Here is a 14,128-nt window from a genome sequence, read left to right on the forward strand (position 1 = left end):
TAGTAATCTCTGGTTTTGAAGGAATATTTTTCTATTTATAAATAAAATAAAGTGAAATAAAATACATTTAAATAAATAAAGTTTTAGAGAGAAAAAATAAAGATAAATTTGTTAAGATATAGACATTTTACATAATTGAGAAAATGGAGAGAAAACAATTAGGTAAGTATAGTTGGGCATAGACGACCATATGATAGCCTACATTATGAGTATATTTTAAAAATTATGTTTTTTTCTTAGACAAACTTTTATGTTGAATTTTATCTTAATTTCGGTGTTTTTAAGCAATTTATTGATAAAAAACTAAATTCTAAAAGCAAGTGCGGATGCAGAGGAGGGATATAGAGGGAGTGGGGAGGTGTGTGGTAAATTTCCTCCCGAAACAAAATACAAAATATAAAAACGCGGAAAAAGAAAACAGTTAAAAAATAACAAAATTTAACCTCTCCCCTAACGCTTAAGCTGGATCTGCGCCTATCCAATAGTATCTTTATATATGGAAGTTAGGGTCAACCATGGGCAGATCTTCTTAAAGTGTGAAGAAGCGATTTATCTTTATATAAAAGTTAGTTATACTGAATTTCATTGCATTACTTAAGGGGTCTAATAGCGTCTAGTGAGTTAGGGTCACCCATGGCCCGATCCTTTTAAAGTGTTAAGAAGCGATATATCTTAATATTTAGGTATTTTTAAAGGTGGGTTTGTTAAAGGGCTAGAGTCAAATAAGGGTCAAATAAGGCTGATATAAAACTCAAATGTACCGTGTTTTCGAGTAATAGTAACATATTTGATTTGTAGTTATGATATACAAAATCCAAATCGGGAGATCTGGTTGCATGGGGACAAGGTGAAGTAATGAACCGATTTGAACTATTTTTAACCATTAAGTCCAAATTTGATCAAAATATATTGAAAAATGCTGTTTATACCTGGCGTAAAAGGTTTACATAAACAGCCAGCCGGATAGATAGACAGATGGACGGACGGACGGACATGCGTTACTTGACTCAAAAAGTTATTCTGAGTCGATCGGTATACTTAAAGGTTTTGTGTATTACAAACATCAGCACAAACGAGTAATACCCTCCTCACCATAGTGATGTAGGGTATAAAAATCGTTATGTTAAAACGAATTATAATTTCGAAAGGAAGTCTTTAATTATTTTAGCGCTTTGTTAAATGCAAATAAATGATTGATTGAGATGAAAGATAATAAAGTAAATTTATAATAAATCTACATTTATAATAAATTACTACTAAAATAATTACAAAGATTAGTTGTTTTTGAATGAAGAAAACATGTTTTTAAATAAGTTTAGAAATGTAAAAATTTCATATAAATTTTCTAATATTTCCCCATCATGCCGCCTCAGTTAAGTTTATCCTTTTTATAAAAATATTTCATAACTTGAAAAAAATTTTAATATTTTTTTTATTAAAAAGTATGAAAAATTTCATTGCTAACAAAAATTTCCTTTTGAAATATTAATACTTTTGCTTAAAAGTTTTTTTCCTGTCTTACTCACTTACTGTAATTGTTTCTTTTTTGTTTTTTTGGTAATTCTCTAAAAAAAATTGTTTCAATTTCAAAATGAATTTTATTTGAAAATAATTTAAATAAACAACAGCAGTAGTAAGTATAACATATAAAACTTGACATTTGTAAATAATAAAATAGCTGCCAGTTTAAAAATGCAAAGCAAATAGTCGAAACAAACAGAAATAACCCTACAACAAAATGCAGATGATGTTACAAAAATGCCTTTAAATAATTTCTTTTAAAACAATAAAATATAAAACTAACCCTGACAAAATTTTTTGTTTTTTTTTTTTTTCATACTTATAGTTAAAACTAGTATGAAAATGTTGTTAGACGAAACAGGTACCAAAAAAAAAAAAAAACTTTTTAACATTGACAACAAGAATATATATAAAATTTTTTTTTGGAAAAAGGAAACTTAAGAATGAGACGATAAAAGGCAACAAAAATAACTCAGAGAAACAGTCAAGTAGAAAATGCATAATTTAATAATTTATAAGCTGCAGCTATGGCAAAAAAGTAACAAAAAAAAAACTTGAAAAAGTTGAAAACTAATAACAACTTTTCCACCCCAACACCTTGAAAGACTCAAATATTGTTTGTTAAAGTTGCAATAATTACAACAATAGTTGTATTTCTATATAAGATAAGATTAAAGCTGAAAAATTTAGGAATCCTATTTGTACTAAAAAACCGGTTTTCTGAAAACCAAAATATAAAATATTAGCCTGGTTTTTCTTTAACCGGTTTCTAATTTTGTACTAAACATTCATGTTTATACTAAAATTTCTTTGAAAAAAAATACTCATTTTAAATGAGGATTCTTGTTTTATTTTCTCAGATTTGTATACTAATTTAATATTCTCTATATGGAAGGTGCCACGCCCACTATACTTAGGCTGTCCTGTTTCTGAGATATGCGGCCTTTAATACTTAGATTGTAGGTGGGCGTGGCACTTAAAATATTGAAGTAAAAAGTTGCCTATAGTTCCTTTCACAGAAAATTCAGAAAAATCGGTTCAGCCGTTTGGCAGTCTATAAACTCCAAACAAACAATCATACAAACACACATTAATTTTTATGCATATAGAAGATGTTAGAAAATTGTCGTTTAAAAAAATTTTGGAAATTCTAAAAAACTTTTTTTTTCGAAGATTCTCATTTTATTCTATACCCACCATCAAAAAAAAAAAGAAGAGAGAAATATTTTGTCATTAAGTTCAACATTGGTCATATGCCCACAAAAGTATATATTTTCAGGATCCTTATTTAATTCTAAGACGATCTGGCCATGCCCGTCAGCGTATCTGTTACAAGCACTTTAGAGTTCGTACAAAAAGAGAGGGAAATTCTCCAAAAGTTTTCCTTATATGTAAAGTTTATTTGATATTGTAAATGGACAATATCGGTACGTACAATTGGCTCCCGAAAAACGGCTTTAAACGTCATAACTGTATTAAATTTTAAGACGTTCTGGTCATGTCCGTCCGTCTGTCTGTTTAAACCACGATAGATTCCGAACGAATAATATTAAAGAGTTGAAATCACAAAGTATACAGAGATGTCACTTTTGACATTTAAAAAAGTCTAAAATCAGCTTTTGTTTGATTTTGAAATTGTTTGGTGAGAAGAGGTATATAAAATACAGCTAAAAAAATCATTGAATTCGTTTTGTGCGAAAGAGAGGAAAATAGCTTTTTGCTCGTGACGTCTCTGTATATCCTGTGGTTGAAATTTTCCGCAAATATTCCCTGTAAATATAGGTTCACTTTTTTGCAAAGCACTCATAGAAGTGACCCCTTAACCGTCATACAAGTTCCGTTAAGTTCCCTGGAGAAAATTATATTACAAGTATAATATGGAAATTTGCCATAAATAACTTTTATTTATTTATGAGGATAAGAATCGATTAAAAAACACTTTCTAAGCCCATTAAGACCTCCGGTCTACCAGATTAGAACACTAACCACTCATCTACCAGAGGCCGCAATGAAGTTTTCGAAGATTTTCTTTTATTAATGAATTGTTTTTTTTCAAAATTTTAGCAAAATATCTAAATTTTCGAAAACGTTGTTTTAATATTGAAATTTCAAAATATTTTCTTTTAATACAAAAATTTAAGATTTTTTAACTCAAAATTACGAAATTTTGAAATATTTTCTTTCAATAACAACATTTTAAGAAATTTTCTTTTAATAACAAAATTTTCCAAATGTGTCTCTTTATAGCGTAATTTTAAAAACTTTTTTTCAATTATAACAAAATTTTCCAACAATATACCCAATTGTTTAACATGTATTTATTTTCCTCAAAAAATTTCCAACATATTTGTCTATTTTTCAATGAATGTGATAACAATATTTGTTAACTAACACAGAATTCCTCCCCCCTCCTCCCTCCCAACTAACGATGTTAATACCTAACAAAAATTATTTAAATAATTTGCTTAACAAAAAAATAAACTTTCTCTTTTGCTGGTATTTGGGCAGTTTTATTATTAAAAATACAATCAAAATTCATAAATCCCTTAAGAGCAAACAAAACATCACAATGCATCACAATTTACTCATACACACACATACACACTCTCACACAGCCACACCCACACATACACATTCAATAGTTATGAAATAATAATAAATTGCATTTTAGTTTTAATAAATGTTAACAACTAAATATTTATGAAATATATATTAAAATAAAACACTCAAACCAACACCTCAACAAAAACAAAAAAAAAAAAAAAAAAACTATCTCAAACACTGACAATCTGTATGTGTGTGTATGTATGTCTGTTTGTATGCAATTTGTTTAACAGTTCTATGTGTTGAGTACAAGGTGGCTTAGTATTGAACAGCATGCTGTTGTTGTTTTCCAAAATAGTTGCAGTTTTTAGTAGATTTTGGATGAGTATCCTGTCAAATGTTTTGTAAAGCATGAACATTTTAATAATAAGGTGACCAAACGTTTTTTTATGTTTATATCTAACAAAGAAATGATTTTTAAAATAGAAAATAGTTTAAAATAATTTTTAAACAATATTTATAGCATACACTACTATAGTGGTTTTGTGCTGATGTTTGTAATATCCAAAAATATTGTCCGTCCGTCCGTCCGTCCGTCCATCCATCCATCCAACCATCTGTATGTCCATGTAAACCTTGTGCTCATGTTGCAATTGGCATACATGTCTACGTTTAAACATACTCATTGGTGTAGGGTATCATAAAGTCAACCAAGCTCGACTATACATTCTTACTTGCTATTTGAATGTCTTTATTTGTTATTTATCCAATATGGTCTTCCTAAAAGTTTAATAACCTAAAACTATGCAACATCCTTTTAAGCTGCAATAAAAATTCTAACAATATCACGTTCAATAATTGTATGTTTTTATCCAGCGTTTCAGAGGGACAGTACCAAACTAACGAACGAAATATTTAACTAAGAGTAACCTATAGCCACTGGTTACCCGTTATTAAACCATAGATTACAAACTGACACTTAGAAAACTAGTTCAAATGGAAGCGTTCATTACTAAGGGAAGGCAATGCAATGACCACTCACGTATGTATATTCCGTCTATCTCTCTTACGTGACGAAAGATGAATTAGAGCCAACCAGGTAGTTAGAGATTAGTGACTTTTTCTTATACATTGATTCTTTATCAAAACTGCTGGGTAAAACAGCTCTATGTATGTGTTTATTGGAGATGTATATGTAAGTTTATCCTGAATTCATGCTGGCATTTGTATGCCAGGAAATATGAAAAGTTTATTTGAATGTTAAACTTTTATAACGAATTATTTACAAATTTTTTTCTTCGACATATTTCTATGAACAACAAATACTAATAATTGAACAATATGAAAATTACTAACTAAACTCTATAGTTTGTTTAGAGTTTGTTTTCTAACAACAACAAGAAAATCTTCAAAAATCTTCAAGAATTATAAGTAAAACTTATTAAGTTTTAGGAAGTGTATACATACATAAACTTTGTGATATTTTAATTAAGAAAAAAACATCTTACAACAACTTAGGTTTTCAAATGCTTTTCTAACATGTCTGTTATCAAAAGTTAAATTTCCCTTTTTATATTACAAAAATTAAAATTCTTAATTCAAACTTTATAATAATTATTAATTAAGTTCTTTTAAATTTTCATATATTGCTCCCCCTTGTCCCTAGGCCAATAAAGAACAACTTAACAACTCCGTTTTACAAGATGACTTCATACCTTTTAATACCATTATAATTTTCTGCAAATACAGCTGCACTTTCTTGAGTTAAGTTGTTCGGAAAATATTTGCCCAATTCACAGTTTTCATTGTAGTGTGTTAAGCCTTGTCTATAAAAGTCGTAATAATTTGGTATTTTTAGTGCAAAAAATCTATACAACTTAGCTATTTTTCATAAATTGTAAGAAAGTTGTAACAACATAGCCATACAACTTGCTCGCAAAGTTTTTTTTCGTAAGGTCTGTTGTTATATTTTAGCATTTTACAACTTACAACTTTATTGTGAACAGAAACCCCTTTTAAAACTCTTATTGCTAGCAACAACTAGAAGATTTCCTCTAAAGTAAAGTAAATTTACAACTTCTTTAACCAAGGGGAAAATAGAATATATTGCATAAGAGAAATTTTTTCCAAGAAGTGCAAACTTTAAATATTATGTAAACATAGCAAAAGATTTACCAAAAAAAGAAGGCAAAACATTTTATCGCCTTTAATAATTAAAACTCATTAACACTTTTAGCAAACTCTTGTAGAAAATTATGTTATTGCTGCTACCCTAAATGTAATACTAAAATAAGGAAATGCAAAACTTCGTTTTCTTTTAGTTATTTAAGAACTTTTCGAAGAATGTATAGTCCAGAATTGCCGTACATTTGTTACAAGTGATACGCGATCATAAGTAAATTATGTCTTGTATCTTAGTAAAGATACAAGATCATTCAACATAATTATGACCTCAAAAATCTTAGCCGACGAGTTCTCTTTTATGAGGATTTGGTGATATCAACCATTTTTAATGAGATTCGGCCTTGGGTTAAGATTAGGGATGCGCACAAAGTTAACATAGAAACACAGATGAAGCGATGATTGTTGTTCGAAGAATGTTTTGACATGTCCATCCGTCTGTCATGCTAGTTTCCCCCCGAGGGCATGTTACACTGGTGAAATGTCCACCAAGGGTAATAGAAGTGCTACCAAAACATCTTGTCTCCTGGGACTATAAACTAATGATGTCAAGTGTATCCGCGGCTTTGCCTTGGAATGAATTGGCATGGGGTATAACCAGAGCACCACGTTCCCACGACAATTTTATCTTCGTTCGGCCAAAGATTGTCAACCCAGCGACAGCTGTATCAACCGAAAGTTTTTTCCCCAGAAAAGAACTATCGGCCACAGTCGAGCTGTTACAACAACAACCAGAGCACCAGATAATCTGGTCGAACAAGTGGCCAGTAGTGGCTGTGGTTTAATACCCAAAATCGTGGAGGAGAGAATGTTGGTTTAGTGACTGATATATCCTATACCTAATGGGTTGGATAATTCATTCTTCGAACACGATCGGTATTTCTTACCGGTATATGTTTGTCATACCATAGAGTGATCTTTATGATCATGAGAATGGAACTGATGCGAAAATTGCTGAAAGATCGGGAAAGTATCCTTATATTGGAGATAAGTACTGATTTAGTATGCCTTTTTACGCTTCGGGAAAGTTCTTCAGTGCTGTTGCCATCTCAACAGGACACATTGATACATCTGTTGGATTTGGAAATTCCTACATCCTTTGTCACATAGATCGGTTCATAAAAGAGGAAATATGTCTCTAAGTACTGTTGTCGAAACAATAGGGCCATCTCAGTGGTGAGGATGCGCAGGCTTAAAGAGGTTAAAGAATGCATTGCATTTTAAATAATGCAAACTTTCATGGAATCATAAAGGGGCTTTCTTTCGGTATATCCGGAAAATTGATTTCACCTGATGTTGGGGTTGGACCAGTCATTGCTTTTTCCTTGTCGGGGTGAGCATTGGATTTAAGCCTATGTTGCCTGTCATTCCGCAAAGGGGGTACAATGGCAAGAGATTAGAAAGCTCGAGTACTTCAGCAAAGTGCTTATACATGGATCCATGTTAAAAATTAATGAGATACAAATTTTCTAAACTTTTTAAAAACTTGTTAAAAAAATTGCAGAAATTCCGTTTTAAAAAAATGTCATAAAATTTTCTAAAATTTCAATGTTGACAAAAATGTTCAGAAATTTCGCTTTAAAAAGGATGACAAAACAAAGTTCTTAATATGGAAATCTTAAAATTATGTTTATTTTTCATTATTTAAAGCTTCGACATAATTCTTTATAATTCTAGTAGCTGCAGTACTGGAAGCATAATTTCACCCACTATCCATAATTACTACATTTTTTAATGTTTATGCAGTTAAAGAAAGAAAGTTTCTTGAATAAAATATGAGAATTTTTAGCACAGTAAAGATCTAAAAATATTTACTTAATTAGCCGTATCCTTTTCTAAAAAAGAAAAGCAGTTACTAAAACAGATGTTTACTATATACTTTAACTAAACACACACACACACTCACGCACACAATGTTTAGTGTAAGTAGTAGTTGTGACTACAAGTACTAGAATAATAAAAATAACAACAACAACATGCACTTGTATTTCTTAGGAATTTATTTATGTTTTTTTCTTCAAATTATTATTATGTATTATTTTTTTTTTGTATGAAAATAAATACAAATGTAGGACAAGGATAAGAATCATCACTTGAAATTCTTTGTTTATTTAAGTTTCGTTTTTTTCTCTTTTTCAGATGGATATGTAAATATATTTGTAGGTAGGAATGAATGTTTAAGAGTAAATATATGAAGTGCATATATGTACATGTTTAGATGCTTAGTAACTTTTTTAAATATATTCTTTTTTTTTTTGAAATTATATTTTTATAAAAACTATATACACATACTTATAGCAAGAAATAATGAAATGTTTACTAGTGCTTAAGAAGAATGAAAATGTTGACTTATTTGAAATACATATAAAACAAATTTAAATGCTCTAATGAAGCCAATGAATATTGTCTTTAGTAACAGTGAATCAAGGAAATTGAATTTGTTTTGTGATAAGTAGTTCTCTAGTTTTCTTTCAAATCGTTTAAGTAAAAGCCAATATTAGAAACAATATCATTTGTAAACACCTAAAAGTATACTATGAAAAGTTAAGAATAATTCTTGAAATATTCGCGATAAAAATTATAAATTTAAAATTGGGATCTTTGTATGCTTAAACTATTTTTAGTTTTTTAATTTTCACTGAAGTGTCTATCTGTTATTTTTTACAAACACCTAAAAGTATGCCCTCTTATCTACTTTATTTTCTGCAAACAAATTCACGGAATATTCTCGAATGATAAAATAAATTGTAAAATCCTTCAAAGAATTGGAAAATTTTCTTTTATTGGAACAGATATTGAAAAACAATTACTGCTAATATATCTAACGTTTTCACTCATTGTCATTATTGTTGTATATTTTATTTAAGTGTCTGTTTCTAACCGTGTAAAGTAATAGAAAATATTATCATAGAATTAATGAAGTTATAGCTGGAGGTTAAATGAGAATAGTGGCGAATATGTGTAATTATTATTCCCACATGATGAAGAGAACGAAATGAAAAAAAACAACTATTATTAGCAGCTTGATATCTTTGGTATGTGTTAAAATAATAATACGTGTTGTGTGAGACTTGTGGGAATTTTAAATACTTAGAGAAAGGAAGTTAATGTGTATTTGAAAGATAAAAAGATATGTTTATACAATAAACGAATGGGTGCTAATAGATGCTTTCGTAAAGTGAATTTCAACAAAGTTTATTTTTAGGAAAATATATGTATTTTGTAGATGTAGATTTCAGATTTATTCACCTAAATTTTATACAAAAAATAAGTACTGCAAAGTTTCTTGAGAAAGATATCTAGGACCTTTATGAAATTGATTTTAATTAAAAAATGGTTAGATAGGCGAAAAAGCAAAAAGGTAGACATCACGGACAATCATATAATTAGAAAGACAGACAGAAAGATAGACAAACATTGAGAAAGTTACTCAGACAAGAATGTTTAAGGCCTTATTTTACGGTGATATTTTTGGAAAGACTTGTTAACGGTCTACCACGAACCCCCGAGTCCTTGAAGATATTAGGTGACAATCTTTGCACATGGCTGTGCAGTCCTATACAAACAATTTGCTTGTACATGGACTACTATATAATCTCTTGTCATGGTAGCTCCGTTGCGGAATGATAGGCAGCATGGAATCAATTCTAATGCATACATCGACAAGGCAAAAGCAATCAATGGTCTAAAGTCTTCTATAAGTCTTCCTGTATATCGGAAGGTGACCACCCTTTGATGCCACGAAAGATGCATTAGAATACAATCCCCATTAACTAATGGCAAATTCCAGTGAATTTCTTAACCTCTTAAAGCCCGCCCAACCACAATACTGAGATGGCCCCGATGTTTCGGCTAAAGCACCTAGAGATGTATTTGCTAGTCCAAAATACCAAGCCATTAAAGCGGGATCTCTTTATATGTCGACATAATTGGACAGACAGACGGACACCGACTTTCTACATTAATCAAGTTTAAAATTTTAAATCAAAATTAGTTTATTATTCTGACAGAATGGCAGGCTGACATATACATATATAAACATATTAATAGAAAAATTAACGGACGGACATCGTTGTATACATACATAACACTATGACTTCACAATAAAGGTGAAGTCTTTAAAATCCTCAAATAATCTCTGACTTTTTAAATAAAGCAAGTTCTAAAATGTAAATCAAAATTGATTTAATATTCAAAATATAAAAAGGAACTTGTAAAAGTATTAAACGCCATCAACGTTTTGCCTAAAAATCGGATACAAAAATTTCCGAGAATATTCCCACAATTCATGATTGATTCACAATAAACGATTTAAAGAAATAATAATAAAAAAACATTGGATATTAGAAATATCACATATCGTACTTTAAAATTATCAAATTAACAAAATAATTCTTTTAAAAATCTAAAACCAATTTCTTCGAGAATATTCCCAGAATTCAAAGATATTATAATAAAAAAAACATTGCATACCTTTGAGCATTAGCAATATCACATCTTGTACATTAACATGGACAAATTAAATAAATAATTCTCCATAAAATCGAATATGTTTTTTTCGAGAATATTCTTAGAACTAAAGATCGGTTCAAAAAACTGTTTCAAACAAATGACTCATGAGTATTAGGAGTGTGTGCATGAGTGTACTTTAAAACTAACCAATTTACTAAATTCTTCTCAAAATAGTAATACTATTTTTTCGAGAATATTCCCAGAAACCAACATAATGTTTTAAAGATATAATTAAAAAGCACTGCATACTTTTAGGCATTATTAACATAACATCAAGTGCTTTAAAAAAAGTGTTTTATTTAGATTTTTAGGTTTTTGTAAACTCAGAAGTAAACAAGTCCACATTACAGGTTAAGTGTTCAGCATAAAACTAATACATTTGCAGTTTGCTAAAGCAAACACTTCAAATTCTTTTAACAAAGGTAAACAAATCCCTTATCATATAAAAAATATTACATAATGTATTCCCCCTCAATTGTAATAATAAAAATTTATTTCATATTTAATATCTCAAAGGACTAAAAGTGACACTATAAGCGACCAATATTAGCTAAATGACTTTTTTGACAGGACATCAGGGGAATTGCTGTAAAAACCACACAATATTTTATATTATTTATATGTATGAATAAAACTTAAAAGTAAAACTAAAATTTTTAAGAAAATTTTTAACAATATTTTAGATCTTTTAAATTTGTTTTCAAATACTTTTTTTTAATTTCATTATTTTCTTTTTTAGTTCACAATTTCTAAATTGTGATTAAAGTGATTTCATTTAAATTTTTAATTTAATTTAAATAAATTTTTTCTTAAACTCAAACACTAAAGCAAACTTTAAATATTTTCTAGAATTTTTAATTTTCAATAGTTTTTTTCTAGTAACAATAAGTAAGTTTGTTTATAATCACATAAATTATGAATATATGTATATGTATGTGTTTAAAGAATACTACTCCTGTCTGTTAAATAAAAGTTTTTTTTCTTAAACAAAATATCAACTTAACTTGTTTTTGCTATACACACATATATAAATACATATATATGTATGTATACATGTTTGTAAGTATTTCTTTACTATTACACTTTTTATAGTTTCTTTTCTAAAAGTCTTTATGAAAATTATAAAAGTTTTAATAAAATTGTATAGAAAAAGTTAAAGAAATAAAACCTTCCCATAAACAAACTTTAAAATAAACTAAACTATAGAAAAAAACACTTGTATAGCAAGTTTATATACTAGTTAAAAGGAATAAAATTAAAAAACATACTAAAAGATAATTCATCTTAAAAAATATAAATTAAAATCAAGTTATGTATACATACATTTTCTTTAAGTATTATTAAACTCAACAACATTTAATTTTTATTATTGTTCTATACAACCAACCAACTACTGGCAAGAAACATGAAACAAAATGAAATAAAAATGCAGAAAAGAAGTAAAAAAGTCCTTAGTAATATAAAGCTTCTATTACAATGGTAGTGTTTGTGAAAAATAGCAAAAAAAGGCCTGTTTGTTTTTGTGTGTGTGTTTGCTGGCATGTTATTTTTTTACAAGTTATGCGGTAGTTTGTTGTTGCTGCAACTCATTGCTATAGTTTTTTCTTAACAACTGCATTACAACAATAATGATGATTGTGTAGCAATTGTTAGCGGTAATTAGCGCCTTTTTTCTCCTTTTTTTTCTCTCTCTCTTATTAGGATACAATATGTTATATCTTTGTTGTTGCCTTTTTTCAGCAGATAAATCGAGTAGAGTAAAAGTTTTGTAGTTATTTTTGGTTAAATACTATAGAGAGCTTTATAGTGCAAGTCCTGTACTTCTGTATAGTCCAGACTCTACAGTGTTATATGGTCAAAACTATCGACTGCTCTATATTTAATACTGCTCTATAGTCAAGACTATAGACTGCTCAAGAATGTAGCTTTATAGTCAAGACATAAGAAAGCTCTATAGTCAAGACTATAGACTACTCTAAAGTCAAGACTATAGACTACTCTATAGTCAAGACTATAGACTACTCTAAAGTCAAGACTATAGACTACTCTATGGTGAAGACTATAGACTACTCTATAGTCAAGACTATAGACTATTCTATAGTCAAGACTATAAACTGCTCTATAGGCAAGACTATAGACAGCACTATAGTCAAGACTATAGACAGCACTATAGTCAAGACTATAGACTGCTCTACAGTCAAGACTATAGACTGCTCTACAGTCAAGACTATAGACTTCTCTATAGTTAATACTGTAGACTGCTCTAAAGTCAAGACTAAAGACTGCTGTATAGTCAAGACTATGGACTACTATATAGTCAAGGCTATAGACTACTCTATAGTCAAGGCTATAGACTACTCTATAGTCAAGGCTATAGACTGCTCTATAGTCAAGAATATTGACTGCTCTATAGTCAAGCCTATAGAATGCTCCACAGTCAAGACTATATACTGCTCTATAGTCAAGACTATAGACTGCTCTATAGTTAAGACTATAGACTGCTCTATAGTCAAGGCTATAGACTGCTCTATAGTCAAGGCTATAGACTGCAGTCAAAACTATAGACTGCTCTACAGTCATGACTATACACTGCTGTATAGTCGACATTATATACTGCTTTATAGTCAAAACTTTAGACTGCTCTATAGTAAAAACTATAGACTGCTCTATAGTTAAGACTACAGACTTAAGATTTGTCTATAGTCCGACTGTTGTTCACTCACTCTATTCACTGCTCTATAGTCCAGGACTGATCTGTAGTCCAAACTCTACGCAACTCTAAAGACGACGTTTTAGTAGTTTTACCCATTATTTCTGTAAGTAGAAAGTTTCACTTTAAAATTAAACAACTTGTGCATTCGAAAGACCTTTTTCTATTTTCAAACCACTATCATTTAAAACATCTCTCCCACCGTACATTATCTACTACTTATTCCTTCAAACGACAGTGTCAAGCAGCTGCCAACCATGAAGTTTTTAAATGTTTTGTTATTTTCACTTTATATTTTTACTTTTGTCTTTTTTTTTGTACATTGAAATAAGTTTTTCTTTTTCTATTTTCTCTCAGTTTTACGTATTTAATTATGTTTTATTTGTATAACATTATCAGATTTAATACAATAGCAAGCAAGTCATTGAAACGTTGGTGAAAATGAAAAGAAAAAAATCACCAGAAATATAAATATATAAAAGTATAATCTTTTGTTTAAACTCCACACACTATGATCTACATTTTCATTGTTTTTACTGTAATTTGTTTTTTTTTTTTTGAGAAAAAGTTAAAACTATATAAAGACACTACAAATTCACACTGCAAATTATGTGAACTTAACTCACTGTTGTTTAGACTTTAAATGCAATTTTAACGCTT

Source organism: Lucilia cuprina, chromosome 4, assembly GCF_022045245.1.
Source record: "Lucilia cuprina isolate Lc7/37 chromosome 4, ASM2204524v1, whole genome shotgun sequence".
In the NCBI taxonomy this organism is placed as follows: domain Eukaryota; kingdom Metazoa; phylum Arthropoda; class Insecta; order Diptera; family Calliphoridae; genus Lucilia; species Lucilia cuprina.